Source organism: Lactuca virosa, chromosome 4 (assembly GCF_052849685.1).
Source record: "Lactuca virosa cultivar CGN04683 chromosome 4, Lactuca_virosa_CGN04683_v6, whole genome shotgun sequence".
In the NCBI taxonomy this organism is placed as follows: Eukaryota; Viridiplantae; Streptophyta; class Magnoliopsida; order Asterales; family Asteraceae; genus Lactuca; species Lactuca virosa.
In genome coordinates this window covers 110559562-110577770 of record NC_136429.1, presented here as the reverse complement: position 1 = coordinate 110577770, position 18209 = coordinate 110559562, and positions in this window count along the sequence as shown.

Below are 18209 nucleotides of genomic sequence, written 5' to 3'. Positions count from 1 at the left end.
TGATGCTTTTTTCAAGGTAGAAGGAAATTCAGCATTGAAAACTCATACGGACAAGAGATGCCCATGGGTGAAATTTGGGTCAGAGCATAATCAAACAATAATGACGAAAGATACTACATTGTGGAATTACGAAGTAGCTAAAGTTCAGGATATGATGGTGAACTTCATGATTCAAGGATGCTTGCCTTTTAACCATTTCGACAACAAGCGATTGGCTTCACCCATCCAAGATATTCTCCAACCGCGATATTGTCATGTGAGTCATACTTCCCTTACACGAGATTGTATTGAAATGTGTAAGCTTGCAAAAAAAATGATTTTAGGATTTCAAGTTCTAAAAACCGGTGTAAATTTAACTTTCAATGTTTGAACGACTCTTCAAAGTTCATCGGATGTGTACCTTTGTGTTATCGCTCATTGGGTAAATCCTAAAACATAGGTAACGATGAAGCATACGATTACGTTTGAATTGTTTGAATATCCACACAATGGTAGAAATTTATATAAAATTTTAGATTGTATAATCAAAACTTATAAACTTCAAGGAAAAGTTTTTTCTATATTTTTTTGATAATACATCAAAAAACATCATCACAGTTGGACAACTAAAACTATAATATAAACCGCTTTGCATTGAACTTGTAAAAGATGGTTTCAAACAAATACTAAAAGATATTTATAATTCTAGTAATGCTCGATATCATAATTATATGAAGTTTTGTGCCTATGTGAATGCCCTTTGGTTAGGTCCTAGTTGGAAAGTACCTACTCGATGTACTTTTACTTGCAACATGTTGAATGTGCCTTACGTTAAAAATATATTTTAAAAATGTTTCATGACAATCTTGTGAAATGTAATGGGGTTACAGCTTATCCGAAATCGAGTTGGGATATTATCAAACTTGTTTCGGAAATGCTTGGAGTTTCTAAAAAAACAACTACTTTTTTTATTGGGGAGCTTATTATCCTACAAGTTGTTTAGTTTTAAACCAAATCTTTTTAATGTGTTTGAAAATAAACGAGTTCAAAATGAGAGGCGCAATGTTTGCTAATATGGTGAAAACGATGAAAGCAAAGTTTAAAAAATATTTCGAAAATATGCCTAATGTTATTATTTGTGCCGCCACATTGAACCTGGCTCTTAATGTTGGGGGTTTGAAGAACCGGTTTCGTCTAACGGGTGTGCGATGAACTGAACCGGTTTGCAAAGGTTCACGTATTTTCATTGAAGACTCATCTTGAGACCGAACCAGTTTAGCCTTAAACCGGTGTTAGCTTCTTTGACTTGAACTGAACCAGTTTGGCAAAAAAAAACGGATTGTCCACATCTACCATGAGGTTGGGTATATTCATATTGGTTTCAAACTTCTTATTATAAACATAAAATAATTTTGTAAACTTATTATTACATTTTTTATTCCAGTTTTATGCAAATAAGGGGTTAATAGAGTTAGGCACAATACATATATCATTTATTAGAACTTCAAGTCTCGCTTCTCGGTGGAGTCTCGCTTCTCGGTGGAGACGAAATGACTAGTTTAGGAGTAGTGTAGAGAGTGTGTTGTGTTTACTATTAATCTCATCATGTTATGAGCCACCTTAGGGTTCACCGGATCCCCAACATGTTTTTCATGTATTTAGATAACATAAAGTGTTATATATATATATATATATATATATATATATATGTCATTGGTAAAAATAACAAATATGATGCCATGTCTCCAATAAATGACACTCTAATCTTGATTTTAATTGGTTGTTGACTTATTGTTGTTGGTAGCACGAGGATATGATTAACTGTATTAGGATTATAAGTTTAAACAAAGCATCATAAATAAGAACCTTTAAAACATTACACGAGAATATAATTAACTATTAACATGTAATCAAATGAAGTGAAGTTATAAACCTGTAAAAGAAAATGAGAAACATTTTGCAATGGTTTAATACATTCATAACAATTGAAGAATTGAATATCCTTAAAGTTTGTGAGTTTATTATCAGACTTGATGATAACTATAATGTTGACCATATATAAACTATCACAACCTGCAAGTTCAACCAACGAACCAACATCAGTGGTAAATCTCTTTTAACCATGAAAACTTTAGTGTAATGAAAGATAAAAAGAGAACTTTAAAACTAAATGGTCTTAGTGGGACTTCTTGGATAAAGAGATTAAGTGCCCAAAATTCAATATGGCTTATGGACAAAGCGTTTCACAACAAAGAAAAGTCAATAAATATCGCAGTAGAGAACTTATAACAACAACAATTTGAGGGCAGAAAGATAGTACCTTAATTTCTTCATGTAATAGAAGAAAAATAGAACTAGCTCCCATGTTTGCACATTTTTTCCAACAAACACCTAAAACTCAAAATAAATGGCCATATTGCAAACCCTAGATTACATTCGCATATAAAAGAGACCATGCCCACATGAATCTAATTTACCTCTTATAGATCATAAGGAAATCAAATAAACAAACAAAAAGCATCTTCCGCATACACCTATTGGAGTTCTCCAATAGCAAAGACCCATATGTGGTTTGTTAATTGTATAGCACTGGTGGGTGCTTGAACAGTACAATGATGTCATTGATGGCTTAGTGACCGACAGGTTGGGACGGGTAGTTGTAGAGTGTTGACTTGTTGGAAAAGTCATGGTAGTATATTAACATTTCATTTTTGGGATTTTTCTTAGTGGATCCGTCTTCATTTTATGATGAGTTTTCGTGTAACTGGTGGCTGAGTATTAGTAACTGATGGTTGGTATGAGTATTTACGGAGTTGTTGATGACTCCTGGAATGTTGATAGTTATCAGGACTACCAATAGTCCTAGGGTTGCCGATAACCCACAGTTGTTTAGATTGACATAGTCGTAGTGGTATGCTGGTTAGAATATCAGGAGGCCAGTCATACAGTTGGTTATAAGTCTCTTGTGTGTCTCAGAGGATGATTGTACACCTGAGTTGTTTTGGGAGCTTGGATGTCACGCGAGCTTGGTTTTAGCTATGGTTTCCTTCATGGGAGAAGTTGGTTAGCGACGACTTGTCAGGAAGTCAGGTGTGTATTTGAGGACCATAGTCATGATATCAGAATTTGGGATGGGTTAATCATAATCGCGGTTGTTTCATCTATTTATCGTTATCTCTAGATACATGGCTTTTGAACCAAGGGAATTTGTAGGCTAGTTTAGCCTTTGTTGGTTTATATTTCACTGTCGAGTCTGTAGGCAAGGCTGTCAGCATCGATGGTTGATTGTGGATTATGTACCCAATTATCAGTGAGATGGCGCGAGGCTTGGGAAAACCTTGGGTGGATTGATTTTGTGAGCATTTATTCGGCATAGTTGATGATTGGAGTGGCATTGCTTAACTAGAAATCATGTACGGTCAATAAATCTTCAAATTGTGATTAAAGATTGAGTACCTCCTGAGTTTGATTAGTTTTAGTGTGATAGTGTTCGTTTCTTCAATTTGCATGCTTCTTGTCGAGGATTAAACTGCGTACCAATAAGGAGATGTTTGTTTGGGGCATTGTATTAGTGCTACTTTGGTCGAGATGTCAACATTTCGGAAGTTCCACGTTGGAATGGCTTGTGCGCCTGGTTCTGAAATCATTGTAATGGTTATTGCAGATACTGGTACGCTGGGTTGTGTCGACTCGCACTGAAGAGGTGTGGGCTTGGAAAACCCACAAAGGATTCAAGGATATTTTTAAGAGAAATTCGTAAGGGTAGATTTAAAGTATGAAATCTAATTTAAGTGGGGGAAAATTGTAACATCCGTTTTCCATGTTTCTGTTCACGAGGAAATAATTTCATTTTGTGGCTGTTTTGGGCCAAAACCCTAATTTCATGATTGGTTCCCTATTTAAGGGCATTAACTCCAAGGGTTTCTTATTTTGGCAGCCCCCATCCTATGAGATCCTATCCCATACAAACCCTAACCTCCATATCTGTGTTTTGAGTGGGTGAAGCCACTTTTCTGAAGGATGAAGGAAGAAGGAGCCCATTTTGGTGCTTGAGGGCTTGGTTCCAGCTTAGATCTTGCATCTTCACCACATTCCTGGTCTTTTGGAGGTATAAAGTCTTCACCTTACTCATTAGATCTCTAGATCTAGTTCTAGGTCATATTATGAGCTTTTTTGGCTTATATCTTCTTGTTCTTGGAGTTTAAGTGAACTCCAGAACCTTTATGTTCCTTATTTGGTTTCTAGACCATGGTTGTAGTTAAAAAGAGGGCTTGTATAACTTAGTTGGGTGCCCAAGATTTTGGTGCAAGCATTAAGAAATTAATAGTTGACATCTTGGCTTATTAAGATGTCTTAATGGATAAAGTTGAAAACTTTATCCATCTAGACCTTGGCAAGGTTCATATTTGAGTTTGGGGTTCATGGGGTTAAGAGTTAAGAGTTTAATCCACTGAGCTGTGAAAGCCCAATTCCACATCGTGGCGCTCTGGTTGCCACGACGTGGAGACTGGTGTCACCATGACTGTTTTGTGGTGTAGTTGCCACGATGTGGAAGTTCGGCTAGAGCTGACCTTGACCGTTCACTTGGACCATTGACTTTTGACCATGATTGACTTTTGGTCAATTTAAGGGTTTTAGGGTGTAGACTGAGAGGGTACTTGGTATTTCCATATTTAGACATAGTTTTAGGCATTATTTTGATACATATTAAGCTATAATTTGGTTAGAAGCAAAAATATTTGGTACTTATTGAGTTAAATTACATTTTTCAGCCAAAAATGACATTCTTGAGGAAAAAAGACCAAAACTGACAAGAGTTGGATCCTGGAAGGACTGGAGCTGAGTTGCGAACTTAAAGGATCTTTAAAGGAAGAAAAAATACTCCCCACGTCGTGGCTAGAGAGTACTACAACGTGACTCTTGGAAAATCTCGATCATACGTATAACAATTATGCTCACGACGTGAGCACGATAATCTCACGTCGTGGGGATGGAAGTTCCAGAAGATAACTACGCATAATGCAAGTTTTATCGTCAAACATGATTTCTACTGATCTCACGACGTGAGATGCGTTATAAGGAAACTATATTTCTTTACATATTCAACTTTAGGAGGTTGGATTGATATTCTACAAGTTATAGTCAATTTCAAAAGCTAGAGAACAGCGAAATTCAACCATTGGAAGAAGAATTCGAATGGAGATTAGATATTTAAAGATCAAAACAAGAATTAGCATTACACATTCGGTTTGATTTAGATTTATCATGTCTAGTTTGAATTCTATTGTGTTTATGTGTTTATTTTCTGCCATGAGTAGCTAAATCATTAGGCTTCCGTTTAGTATAGATGAACCCTAATACTATGTGTTAGTTTCTTACTTTTCATGGATTTTATGAAGTTGGTTTAAGCTTGTGTTTGATTATCAATACCTAGCATGTTAAAGTTTTAATTTGTGTTGCTTTGCTTCAAGTTAATTTGGTAGTTTATGATCATTAAATTTCTAGAGCTAGGATTAACCAAATCTTAAATTAAGTAATAAAAGCAACAACTTTAACTGTGTTAGAGAACATAATTTGATCATAATTATGTTTAATTAATTATCTTGATCATAGGTAATTATCTTAGATATATCTTACATATCTCAATTATCCTTTATAATCAATTATGTGTTTGCTTGTGTATGATCATTACACAGTAGTTCATGAATTAGTGAAAAATTAAGAGATCAAATCAAGACTGTTAATTACATTAATATTGGTAACCAACTGAATAAATTCATGTTTAGAAACTATCCATAGGATAAAGGGGGATTCAAAGCTAAATGAAAGTGTTCTCATCATATTGATTACAATTGTTCTTAGTTGAGTGTTTGATTAGTTTTTAGTTAAGTAATTAGTTTAAGTTAATCTGAACTTGAAAAATCAGATAAAACCCATTTTTAGTTAATGTTTTCAAGTTAACTTTTAGTAATTATATTATAAGCTAAATCTTGTTCCCTATGTTCGATACCCAAATTACTTTACTATACTATAAACTGAGTAGGTACACTACCTATAGGTGCATTAGTAGATAAGTAGTTAGGTTTATAAATTTAAAAGTTGATAGGTGTATTTATTGCATATCAGTACTTCCTTAGTGATGTTAGGTTTCTCGTAGTACCGGTCTCCACTGTATGGGACCTGTTGTGTTTAGCTACAATCTACGAGGTTAGTCTTCACAATATACTTGCATGTATGGTAGTATATGCTTGTTGACCAGCTGCGTCTTATTTTTTAATTGCTATTATATGTGAACTGAGTTGTTGATAACTCCTAGATTGTTGTGAGTCGATGGGACTGCTGATAGTCTCCAGGGTTGCTGATAACCCCTGAGGTGTGATGTTAATCAATAGAGCATGCTATTAACCCACTACGACTGCTGGTAGTCCCTAGGGTTGTTGATGGCCCATAGTTGTTTATATTGTTGTGTTGTATATGATATTTAGGACTATTGATAGTTCCAAGGATGCTGATAACCCATAGTTGATGATTATGTTGCGTTGTATGTGATATTTTAGGGAACTCACTAAGATTTGTGCTTACAGTTGTAGATTAAAAATTTTGCAGGTAATTATCGGATTGCGAAGGCAGGACTGTACACACACATCAATAGTTTTATGATTCGATATTTTGCATTGTATTCTTTATTACTTTGATTTTTGAATAATGGTTTATGAACAAATGGTTTGACACGATTGTAGCTTTATTAAAAATGGTTGTTTATTTTATTTTAAAATGAAAATTTTAAACTGGAACTGGGACGTTACAAGTTGGTATCAGAGCCCTGGTTTGAGGGATTTGGATCAACACTCGTGGGATTCCAAACTCAAACTATGGATTTGAGAGTTTTATAAACCTTTTTGGAAAAGATTCCTTTCAAGAGAAGAATAGAGAAGATGGGATGTGTTCAGTCAGCTGGAGCGCAGAAAAGTGATTTCTCAAAATATCCATACTTGCTTTATATGTTGTATTTGATTTGATGTTATATGTGTTATAGTATGATGTGCATACTATAAGTTAGGCTAAGGGTCTACTCAGTTTTGCATGCTAGAGTGTCTTCTTAGGAGAGATGCCTTTTGTGTTTGATATATGAGTTGTTAGATATACATGATAATGTTTAGGCTAAGGATTCTCAAGAATTGCGTGTTATAAATGTTTGATCCTTATGATGCCTTTTTCATGTTGGTTTTTCTGCTCGAATGTTACTTGTTTTGTGCTATGTGAAACCTATATTGATGTTAGTTAACTATTAAGCGGATATGTTAAGTTGCATGCCACAAGGATTAAATAGTTTTAGAATGTTCGGTTTGGCCCTATTGTGCAGCTCTTTTTTGAGTCCAACCGTTGTAGTGCAAGATCTTTCAGTCAAGGACTATTTAATCCTTTTTGTATGTAATTGTATATATTGTTACATAAAGTGACCCTCTAAACTCATCTGCAATCTTAATTTTGTCTACCGCAATCAGCCTTGCCACCGCAACATATGTTAGATCCGGAGTTGAACCGAAACCTCTCTACCGCAGTCAATACTTTTTGTTACATCAGCTGACTTAGCGTATTAGCATTGCATTGTCCAGTGAACCTTGCATGGTCACTTAGAGTGTGACATCCCTATTTTTACGGCCAGAAAAGACCGATTTCGTTTATGCTTTTTAACAAAAATCAGAGTAACTTCTTAAGAAAAGTATTGCGGAATTTGTTCCCAAAATAAAATATGATATAAATTTTATCAAAACATTTCTTAAAGAAATGTATTTCCATTACATTACAAAAACTCGGGATGTCAATCATCGATACAGACCATAAGCATAAACTAAAAAGAAATAAACATCTTAGGCCACAAAACACTATCTGGCCTCAAATCCGTAATCTCTCGTCAAATTATCCAACTATGCTTTTGCCACTACCTGTAATACAAGAAACTGAGTGGGTCAGACTGGAGAGCCTGGTGAGCATATAGGGTTTTCAACCCACAATAATAAGTTCATTATTTATTTTCATCAAATTACTAACCCGATTACCCGTTCCCGTTATCCTCACTTTACGTCCCTAGAGCATCTATTATAAGGGACCTATCCTAAGGAATTTCATCGGGATGGACACTACTGCTAAGGGGGTTCCTCAGCCATATGTGTCCGTAAGGCAACCATGGGGGGATGGAGTACACTGGTGAACACTTCGTTCACAAACACCTACAGGTTGCGAGCCTGCTAGCGTTCCACTGGACTTCCTAGAAAAGTCTGTGGTCGTCATCCATACTCCGCTAGATGACTGGAACAACGTCAACATTGAGGCCTCTCATCATTTTATTTCACCACACCAACTATTTTATCTACCCATGTTCTACCCAACATATTTGTAGATATAAAATACATACATTGTCCAGATCTGTAAAATAAAGCTTACATCTTTTATCCAGCATAACTTTTAAAGCATAAAATACATATATATAGTCCAGATCTGAAGGAAAGAGGTTCAGATCTTTCATCCAACATAGATCTCAAAGTATATAGTTTAGATCTGAAGAAAAGTTTAGATCTAAGATAAGGAAGTGTAGATCTGAAGGAAAACGTTCCAGATCTGAAAGAAAGAAGTTCAGATCTTTCATCTAACAAACATCACAGGAAAACACATAACATATATATACACATAGCACATAATTTATATGAAATACTTTATATCTATGTGTAAGATGAAAGTGACTATACACTCACCTGATACAGAGTGATTTGGACAGCACTTCGCTTCTTAAAATAATCTTCTTTGACGAAACCGAGAAGTTTGCTTGAAAACCGGGCTCCGTGCGGGCAGAGTTTCAAACCGAAAAACTCTTTTTCTTGGAGCCTCCGGGCTCGCCAAGGCTTTCTTCTAATGCTAGGAGGTTTTCCTAGGCTTTTTGGGGGGGTTTGGGGGGTGTTAGAGAGTAAGTAGAGAGAAGAATAAGTGGGTTTTGGTATGAAAATGAAGGAACTCTCGGGGGGTATTTATAGGCTGAAAAGGGGTGAACTCGTCGAGTTTCTGGCCCAACTCGTCGAGTTTCTGATCCCCAACTCGTGGAGTTGCTGGTCCAACTCGTCGAGTCGGTGCCACGTTTCGTCATCACATTGTGCCACGTCACCCAATTCGCTGCAGCACCATGTCGACTTCTAAACCCCATATCTTTCAGATACGAGCTCTGTTTTCGATGTTCTTTATATCCACACGTAGGTAAAAACAAGATCTACATCTTTCCTTTTGAATCCATCGGCTAATTCTCGATCGATCTTAACTTTATCAGTATGAGAAGATTACACTGCTAAACGACCGTGTATAATTCATAGCTTCTACATACGGACTCCGTTTTCGACTGTATTTTTATCGTTGAACTCCTATTAATGAGATCTTCAATTCTAATTTAGGTTGTGTTGGCTAAAAATCGCTCGATCTAAAATTCGAGTTTCGGGCCGTGCACTGCTATGCCGAATCTTAGAAAATTCATAACTTCCTCATACGAAGTCAGATTTGGGCGTTCTTTTAATGGATGTTCTCGGTTTAACGTACTCTATGACTTTCGTTTAGATTACTAAGGCCAAAAAGTCTTCAATCGTAAATTCACTATTTACGCTTCCCGGTGTCGTGCCGGTTCCGTCGCGAAACTTCGACGGGTCATAACTTCTTCGTTATAACTCGGATTTCGGCGTTCTTTATATATACGAAATCCTTGTTTCGACCACTACAACTTTATGTAAAGATATCAGGTTTATCTCACACTTTAATTTTGATGCTTATTTTTATTCTTTATTAATTATATCTTTATAATTAAGTATATAACACATAAATTCACATAATTTACATAATACTCAAATAAATCATCTTTATTGTTTCAAAAATAGTTACAATAGTTGACCTAGACTATTACATCATCTATTAATGCCTAGCCCCGAAACACGGGCGTTACAATTCTCTTCCCCTTAGGATGATTCCGTCCCGGAATCATGCGCCGGCAAACAGATGCGGATAGCGACTCATCATGTCACTTTCTGTTTCCCAAGTAAGATTCGGCCCATTCGTATGTTTCCAACGGACTAGCACTAAGTCGACCATCTTGTGTCATAACTTCTTGGTCTTACGGTCAACGATAGCCTCGGGCTCTTCGATTAACCTCTTATTCTCATACATCCTTAACTCTGAGATTGGAATTATGTCGGGAACTTCCCCCGTGAATTTCCTCAAATAACACACATGGAAGGTGTTATGAATACCGTCTAGTTCTTCGGGAAATTCGAGCTTGTAAGCTTGGTTCCCAATATTTTGAAGAACTTTGAACGGTCCAATAAACCTTGGACTCAACTTTCCTCGTTTACCGAATCTTATAAGTCCCTTCCACGGTGAGACTTTAAGCAAAATAGAATCTCCAACTTCAAAAGTCATCGGTCGTCTCTTCTTATCAGCATAGCTCTTCTGGCGATCCTGAGCTGCTAACATCCTTTCCCTGATCACTTTCAGCTTTTCAGCAGTCTGATGGACTATCTCGGGGCCCATAAACTGCTTTTCTCCGGCTTCAAGCCAACAAGACGGCGTACGACACTTTTGTCCATATAAGGCTTGATAAGGTACCATCTTGATGCTCGAATGAAAACTATTGTTGTAGGAAAACTCTACCAGAGGTAAGTGCTCATCCCAGTTACCTTGAAATTCCATGGTACATGCTCTTAGCATATCCTCCAATGTTTGGATCGTTCTTTCTCTTTGACCATCGGTCTGCGGATGGTAAGCTGTAGTTAAACAAAACTTTGTACCCAATTCCTCTTGTAGACTCCTCCAAAACCTTGATGTGAAACGACTATCACGATCTGATACAATCGTTAAAGGAACACCGTGAAGTCTTACTACCTCCTTCACGTAAGCATTTGCGAGATTATCTATAGACCACTTCTCGTTGGCTGCTATGAAGTGTGCACTCTTAGTGAAACGATCCACGACTACCCAAATCATGTCGTGACCGTCCTTCGTTCTGGGCAGTTTAGTGAAAAAATCCATGGTAATGTCTTCCCATTTACCCATGGGAACAGGTAAAGGTTCTAAACTCCCATATGGTTTCTGATGTTGTGCCTTAACACTCGCACATGTCACACACTCGGCCACATACTTCGCAACATCGAGCTTCATCGTCGGCCACCAGTAGTAGGGCTTTAGGTCCCTATACATTTTAGTGCTACCGGGATGAATCGAGTACATGGTCTTGTGTGCTTCCTCCATCAGAAGATCTCTTATTCCTCCCGTCATAGGTACCCAAATCCTATCTTGGAATACCTTTAACCCTTGATTGTTTGTACCGAACTCCAACGTTTTGCCCAAACGTTCTTCCTTTTGGTCATTCTTCTCTGAAGCTTCTTCTTGAGCTTTCTTAATACTTTCCACGATCGTTGAGACAACTTCAATTCTTAACGCTCTTGGCCTTCTCCTTTCAAGGCTAACTTTTCGGCTTAAAGCATCGGCTACGACATTTGCTTTACCAGGGTGGTAAAGTATCTAGCAGTCATAATCCTTCAGCAACTCCAGCCAGCGTCGTTGCCTCATATTCAACTCTTTTTGATCAAAGAGATACTGAAGACTCTTATGATCCGTGTAAAGCTTGCACTTCGTGTCGTAAAGATAATGTCTCCAAATCTTTAGTGCAAATACCACCGCTGCCAACTCCAGATCATGAGTGGGGTAGTTATTTTCGTGTTCTTTCAATTGTCTCGATGCATATGCTATCACCTTATCCCTTTGGGTCAGAACGCAACCTAACCCAACTCCAGATGCATCGCTATAGACTGTGAAGTCTTCAACTCCATCGGGTAGAGAAAGAATCGGTGCTTCGCACAACTTCTTCTTTAACTTCTCGAATGCTTCTTCGTGCTTCTCACTCCACGTATAAGTGGATCCTTTATGGGTCAAAGCTGTCAATGGAGGAACTATCGAAGACAATCCTTGGATAAACCTTCGGTAATATCCGGCTAATCCCAGAAAGCTTCGAATCTCCGTGGGACTTTTTGGTCGTTCCCACTTCATTACCGCTTCGATTTTTGCTGGGTCAACCATTATCCCTTCTTGGTTAACCACATGACCCAAGAATTGGACTTCTCGGATCCAAAAATCGCATTTGGAGAACTTTCCATAAAGTTTCTCCCTCTTCAACACTTCCAACACTTCTTGTAGATGCTTGCCATGCTCCTCCTGGCTTCTCGAGTAGATGAGAATGTCATCTATGAATACTATCACGGATTTGTCGAGGAATGGTTTACAAACCCTATTCATCAAATCCATGAATGCTGCTGGAGCATTGGTTAGTCCAAACGACATAACCAAAAACTCGTAGTGTCTGTACCTCGTTCTGAAAACAGTTTTCTCAATATCTTGTTCTCGCACCTTTAGCTGATGATATCCTGACCTAAGATCGATCTTCGAGAAATAGCTCGAACCTTGCAGCTGATCGAAAAGGTCATCAATCCTCGGTAATGGATACTTGTTCTTCACCGTTGCCTTGTTCAACTCTCAGTAGTCTATACACATTCTCATGCTTCCGTCCTTCTTTTTCACGAATAATACTGGAGCTCCCCAGGGTGATGAACTAGGTCGAATGAAACCGTTGTCCAACAACTCCTAAAGTTGCGTCATGACCTTCATCTCCATTGGTGCTAATCGGTATGGTGCTTTTGCTATCGGTGTCGTTCCTGGTACCAAGTCTATTCTGAACTCCACTTGTCTATCAGACGGTAATCCAGGAAGATCTTCGGGAAAGACCTCCGGATAATCACACACGACCGGTATATCCTGCACCTCCTTTTTCTCCTTCTTTGCATCGATCATGAATGCCAAGTACGATGTGCATCCTTTGGACAAACATTTCCTGGATTTCATTAGGGAAATGATTCCAGAATTCACTCTATGTTTGTCCCCGTAGACCACAAATGAATCTTTCCCAGGCGGGTTCACTCTTACTATCTTCTTCTTGCATAGTATCTCGGAATCATTGGCGCTAACCCAATCCATTCCCAGTATGATATCGAAACCATTCAGCTCAATAGGTAACATCTCCTCATGGAATTCATTTCCGTTTAAGTCGATGACGATATTCCTAATGCAATTGCTAACAGGTTTGAATTTGCCACTGGCAACTTCTACAACTAGGGAATCATCAAGTTTTTCTATAGGCGATGCTAGTCTTCCATCAAATTTATGTGATATAAAGGAGTAATTTGCTCCAGAATCAAACAATATATTGGCAGGCAATCCATTTACAAGAAAGGTACCTGAAGCGACGTCCGCTGCTTCCTTCGTGGCTTCCAGGGTCATCTGGAAAGCTCTAGCTTTTGGCTTCGGTGGGACATTAGGCCTTGCTGCCTCCTTCTTTTTCGGGCAGTCCTTCAAAAGGTGCCCTTCCTCATTGCAACCATAACAAACTTTCTTGTTGAACGTGCACTCGTTGGCATAGTGCCCGGGCTTCCCACATTTAAAACAAGTGACTTCCCCGTCACATTTCCCATGATGTTTCTTTTTGCACTTTTCGCACCATTTCGCTTCGCGTCCTCCTCCTCTCGAACCAGACTTCGAGGATTTACTTTTCTTGTTGGATCTTGAAGACCCCTCAAATTTTCTCTTCTCACTCTGAAATGTTACATGCTAGTTCTAATATCGTTTTCGAATGCTTAGAATCCTAAACAAATAAGGTTTCCAGATCCGGTCGGCAACAGACCATAGATCCGAACAAATAATAGCACATAAGGAAAGCTTAAAGCATTTAGCACATAAAATCATTTTAGGCATCTTTCCTAAAATAAACTAGTGCTCGTGTCTAAAATAAGGAAGACACTCATCTCACGATCATCGCTTAGCATTCTAAGTTTAAGTCTAGAAATCCTACAAATTCCTAGTTCGCTTAAACTAATGCTCTGATACCAACTGTGACATCCCCATTTTTACGGCCAGAAAAGACCGATTTCGTTTATGCTTTTTAACAAAAATCAGAGTAACTTCTTAAGAAAAGTATTGCGGAATTTGTTCCCAAAACAAAATATGATATAAATTTTATCAAAACATTTCTTAAAGAAATTTATTTCCATTACATTACAAAAACTCGGGATGTCAATCATCGATACAGACCATAAGCATAAACTAAAAAGAAATAAACATCTTAGGCCACAAAACACTATCTGGCCTCAAATCCGTAATCTCTCGTCAAATTATCCAACTATGCTTTTGCCACTACCTATAATACAAGAAACTGAGTGGGTCAGGCTGGGGAGCCTGGTGAGCATATAGGGTTTTCAACCCACAATAATAACTTCATTATTTATTTTCATCAAATTACTAACCCGATTACCCGTTCCCGTTATCCTCACTTTACGTCCCTAGAGCATCTATTATAAGGGACGTATCCTAAGGAATTTCATCAGGATGGACACTACTGCTAAGGGGGTTCCTCAGCCATATGTGTCCGTAAGGCAACCATGGGGGGATGGAGTACACTGGTGAACACTTCGTTCACAAACACCTACAGGTTGCGAGCCTGCTAGCGTTCCACTGGACTTCCTAGAAAAGTCTGTGGTCGTCATCCATACTCCGCTAGATGACTGGAACAACGTCAACATTGAGGCCTCTCATCATTTTATTTCACCACACCAACTATTTTATCTACCCATGTTCTACCCAACATATTTGTAGATATAAAATACATACATTGTCCAGATCTGTAAAATAAAGCTTACATCTTTTATCCAGCATAACTTTTAAAGCATAAAATACATATATAGTCCAGATCTGAAGGAAAGAGGTTCAGGTCTTTCATACAACATAGATCTCAAAGTATATAGTTTAGATCTGAAGAAAAGTTTAGATCTGAGATAAGGAAATGTAGATCTGAAGGAAAAAGTTCCAGATCTGAAAGAAAGAAGTTCAGATCTTTCATCTAACAAACATCACAGGAAAACACATAACATATATATACACATAGCACATAATTTATATGAAATACTTCATATCTATGTGTAAGATGAAAGTGACTATACATTCACCTGATACAGAGTGATTTGGACAGCACTTCGCTTCTTAAAATAATCTTCTTTGACGAAACCGAGAAGTTTGCTTGAAAACCGGGCTCCGCGCGGGCAGAGTTTCAAACCGAAAAACTCTTTTTCTTGGAGCCTCCGGGCTCTCCAACGCTTTCTTCTAATGCTAGGAGGTTTTCCTAGGCTTTTTGGGGGGTGTTAGAGAGTAAGTAGAGAGAAGAATAAGTGGGTTTTGGTATGAAAAATGAAGGAACTCTCGGGGGGTATTTATAGGCTGAAAAAGGGGTGAACTCGTCGAGTTTCTGGCCCAACTCGTCGAGTTTCTGACCCCTAACTCATGGAGTTGCTGGTCCAACTCGTCGAGTCGGTGCCACGTTTCGTCATCAGATTGTGCCACGTCACCCAATTCGCTGCAGCACCCTGCCGACTTCTAAACCCCATAACTTTCGCATACGAGCTCCGTTTTCGACGTTCTTTATATCCACGCGTAGGTAAAAACAAAATATACAACTTTCCTTTTGACTCCATCGGCTAATTCTCGATCGAACTTAAAGTTATCAGTATGAGAAGATTACACTGCTAAACGACCGTGTAGAATTCATAACTTCTACATACGGACTCCGTTTTCGACTGTATTTTTATCGTTGAACTCCTATTAATGAGATCTTCAATTCTAATTTAGGGTGTGTCGGCTAAAAATCGCTCGATCTAAAATTCGAGTTTCGGGTCGTGCACTGCTATGCCGAATCTTAGAAAATTCATAACTTCCTCATACGAAGTCAGATTTGGGCGTTCTTTTTATGGATGTTCTCGGTTTAACATACTCTATGACTTTCGTTTAGATTACTAAGGCCAAAAAGTTTTCTATCGTAAATTCACTATTTACGCTTCCCGATGCCGTGCCGGTTCCGTCGCGAAACTTCGACAGGTCATAACTTCTTCGTTATAACTCGGATTTCGGCGTTCTTTATATATACGGAATCCTTGTTTCGACCACTACAACTTTATGTAAAGATATCAGGTTTATCTCACACTTTAATTTTGACGCTTATTTTTATTCTTCATTAATTATATCTTTATAATTAAGTATATAACACATAAATTCACATAATTCATATAATACTCAAATAAATCATCTTTATTGCTTCAAAAATAGTTACAATAGTTGACCTAGACTATTACATCATCTACTAATGCCTAGCCCCGAAACACGGGCGTTACATAGAGCCAGTAGTTTATTATAGTTTATTCAAGATGTAACTTTTTAGATCTCTATAAATAGAGTCTCCGGCTTCATGTATTAACACGCATCTCTTTATCACTTCTTCTTATCATATATCTTATCGATCTTTATGAACTTTCACTCTGAAATACTAAGATCATTTTCTTATACCTCTATCTCATTATCTTCGAAGATCCTCTTCACCTTAAACTGGTCACTCATACTAATTTGAGTTTGATTGCAAACCTCGTTATGAATTAGTTTGGTATATACTTGATACAACTTGTTGTCTTTTACATTTCCTTTACTTTTCAGCACTTTATAATTATGCAACTAACTATCTAACAAATCTAACTTATTATTGTTGAGCTTTTTATGATCCTTTGAGATTAACTTATTCCGCAACTATAATCTTGTACTAATGTTTGTTCAACTGTCTATTCTCAAAAGTTTTTCTCTCAACAATTGGTATCAGAGCCAAAGTGGTTGCTTTTTTAAAACGAAACTATGATTTTGAAAAGCCTTCTATAACCACTAAAGCTCATTCTTAAATAAAGAAAAAAAAAGAAACAAAGGAAATATGGCAAAAGCTTTATCACTGAATGTTTCCAACGGTGTTGGAGGCTCGAACAGAGCACCAATACTTGTTGCAAATGAATAGCAACATTGGTCTCAAAGAATGGAAAGGTATCTTAAGAGGCTCGGAAGAGATTTTTGGAGATCCGTGGAAGAAGGACCCTATGTCCCTGTTCTTACTCCTGTTCAAGAAGATGGGGCTCAAGCAAGACTAGGTGGAGGTCAAGCTACAATGAATCGACCAACCAAAGATGATCTTGACAAAATGGAGAACGATGTCATCGCCTTCTATGAAATATCATGTGGTGTTGCTCCGGATAATTTTGACATCATCATCAACTGTAAATCTGCTAAGGAAATATGGAATGTACTCAAGAATCTTTATCAAGGGTCTAAATAGGCTCAGGATAAGAAACTCACTGCTGCTCTCAATGAGTTTAACAACTTTAAAGCTCTTCCCGGTGAAAGTCTTGACGAGTCGTTCAAACGTTTAAATCTCATCATCACAAAGCTATCAAATGCCAGTACAGTTCGAAGCAACCACGAAACAAATCTACAGTTTCTTAATGGTTTGGGAAGACATTGGTCCACTGCAAAGATGATTTGTACAAGGAGATAGGAAGATTCATACTCTGTCTTTGTTCTAACTGTATGGAGAACTTCAGGCACAAGAATCAACGGTGCTGAAAGACTGTGATGATCTTGGTGGTCCACTTGCCCTGATAGCTCAAACCCCACAAGTCAAAACCTCTCAGTACTCATATCCTACTGAACCATCTTATCCACTGTCATATGACAACCCACCGCAATCATATGAAGCTGATGCTGAAATGGATGACGAAGAAGAATTCCAAAATGCCATTGCTTTGGTTAGCTAACAATTCAAGAGGCTGCCACCACCATCATTTCGTAAAAATCAGTAGTATACCAAATCACATTTTAACCGCAACTTCAATCTTCAAAACAATCACTCATGATATCCCAGAAGCCCTCACCATCCACCGCAACCACAAAATGATCATCACACCGCAGCCCAACATAACAATGAGACACTACAGTCATTCAAACCATCAGACTCCAGTATCTCTACTGATGACAAAGATGAAGTTATTATTTTTCATAAGTGTCATAAAGAGAATCACTTTGTCAAAGACTGCAAAGCAAAAGTGGTTAAGGACAAGGCATTCTATCTAAGAATGGCCCAAGAGATGGAAGAGAAAGAAAAGGCAAGAGCGTACGTTGCTCAAGTAAAGAGGGATCATCAAGTATGGTCATCCGGAGATGAGGATGAAGGGTGTGACAATAATCAAAGAAAAGGAAAGATATGCATGGTTGCAACTACTGAAGAGGATGGTTCGACA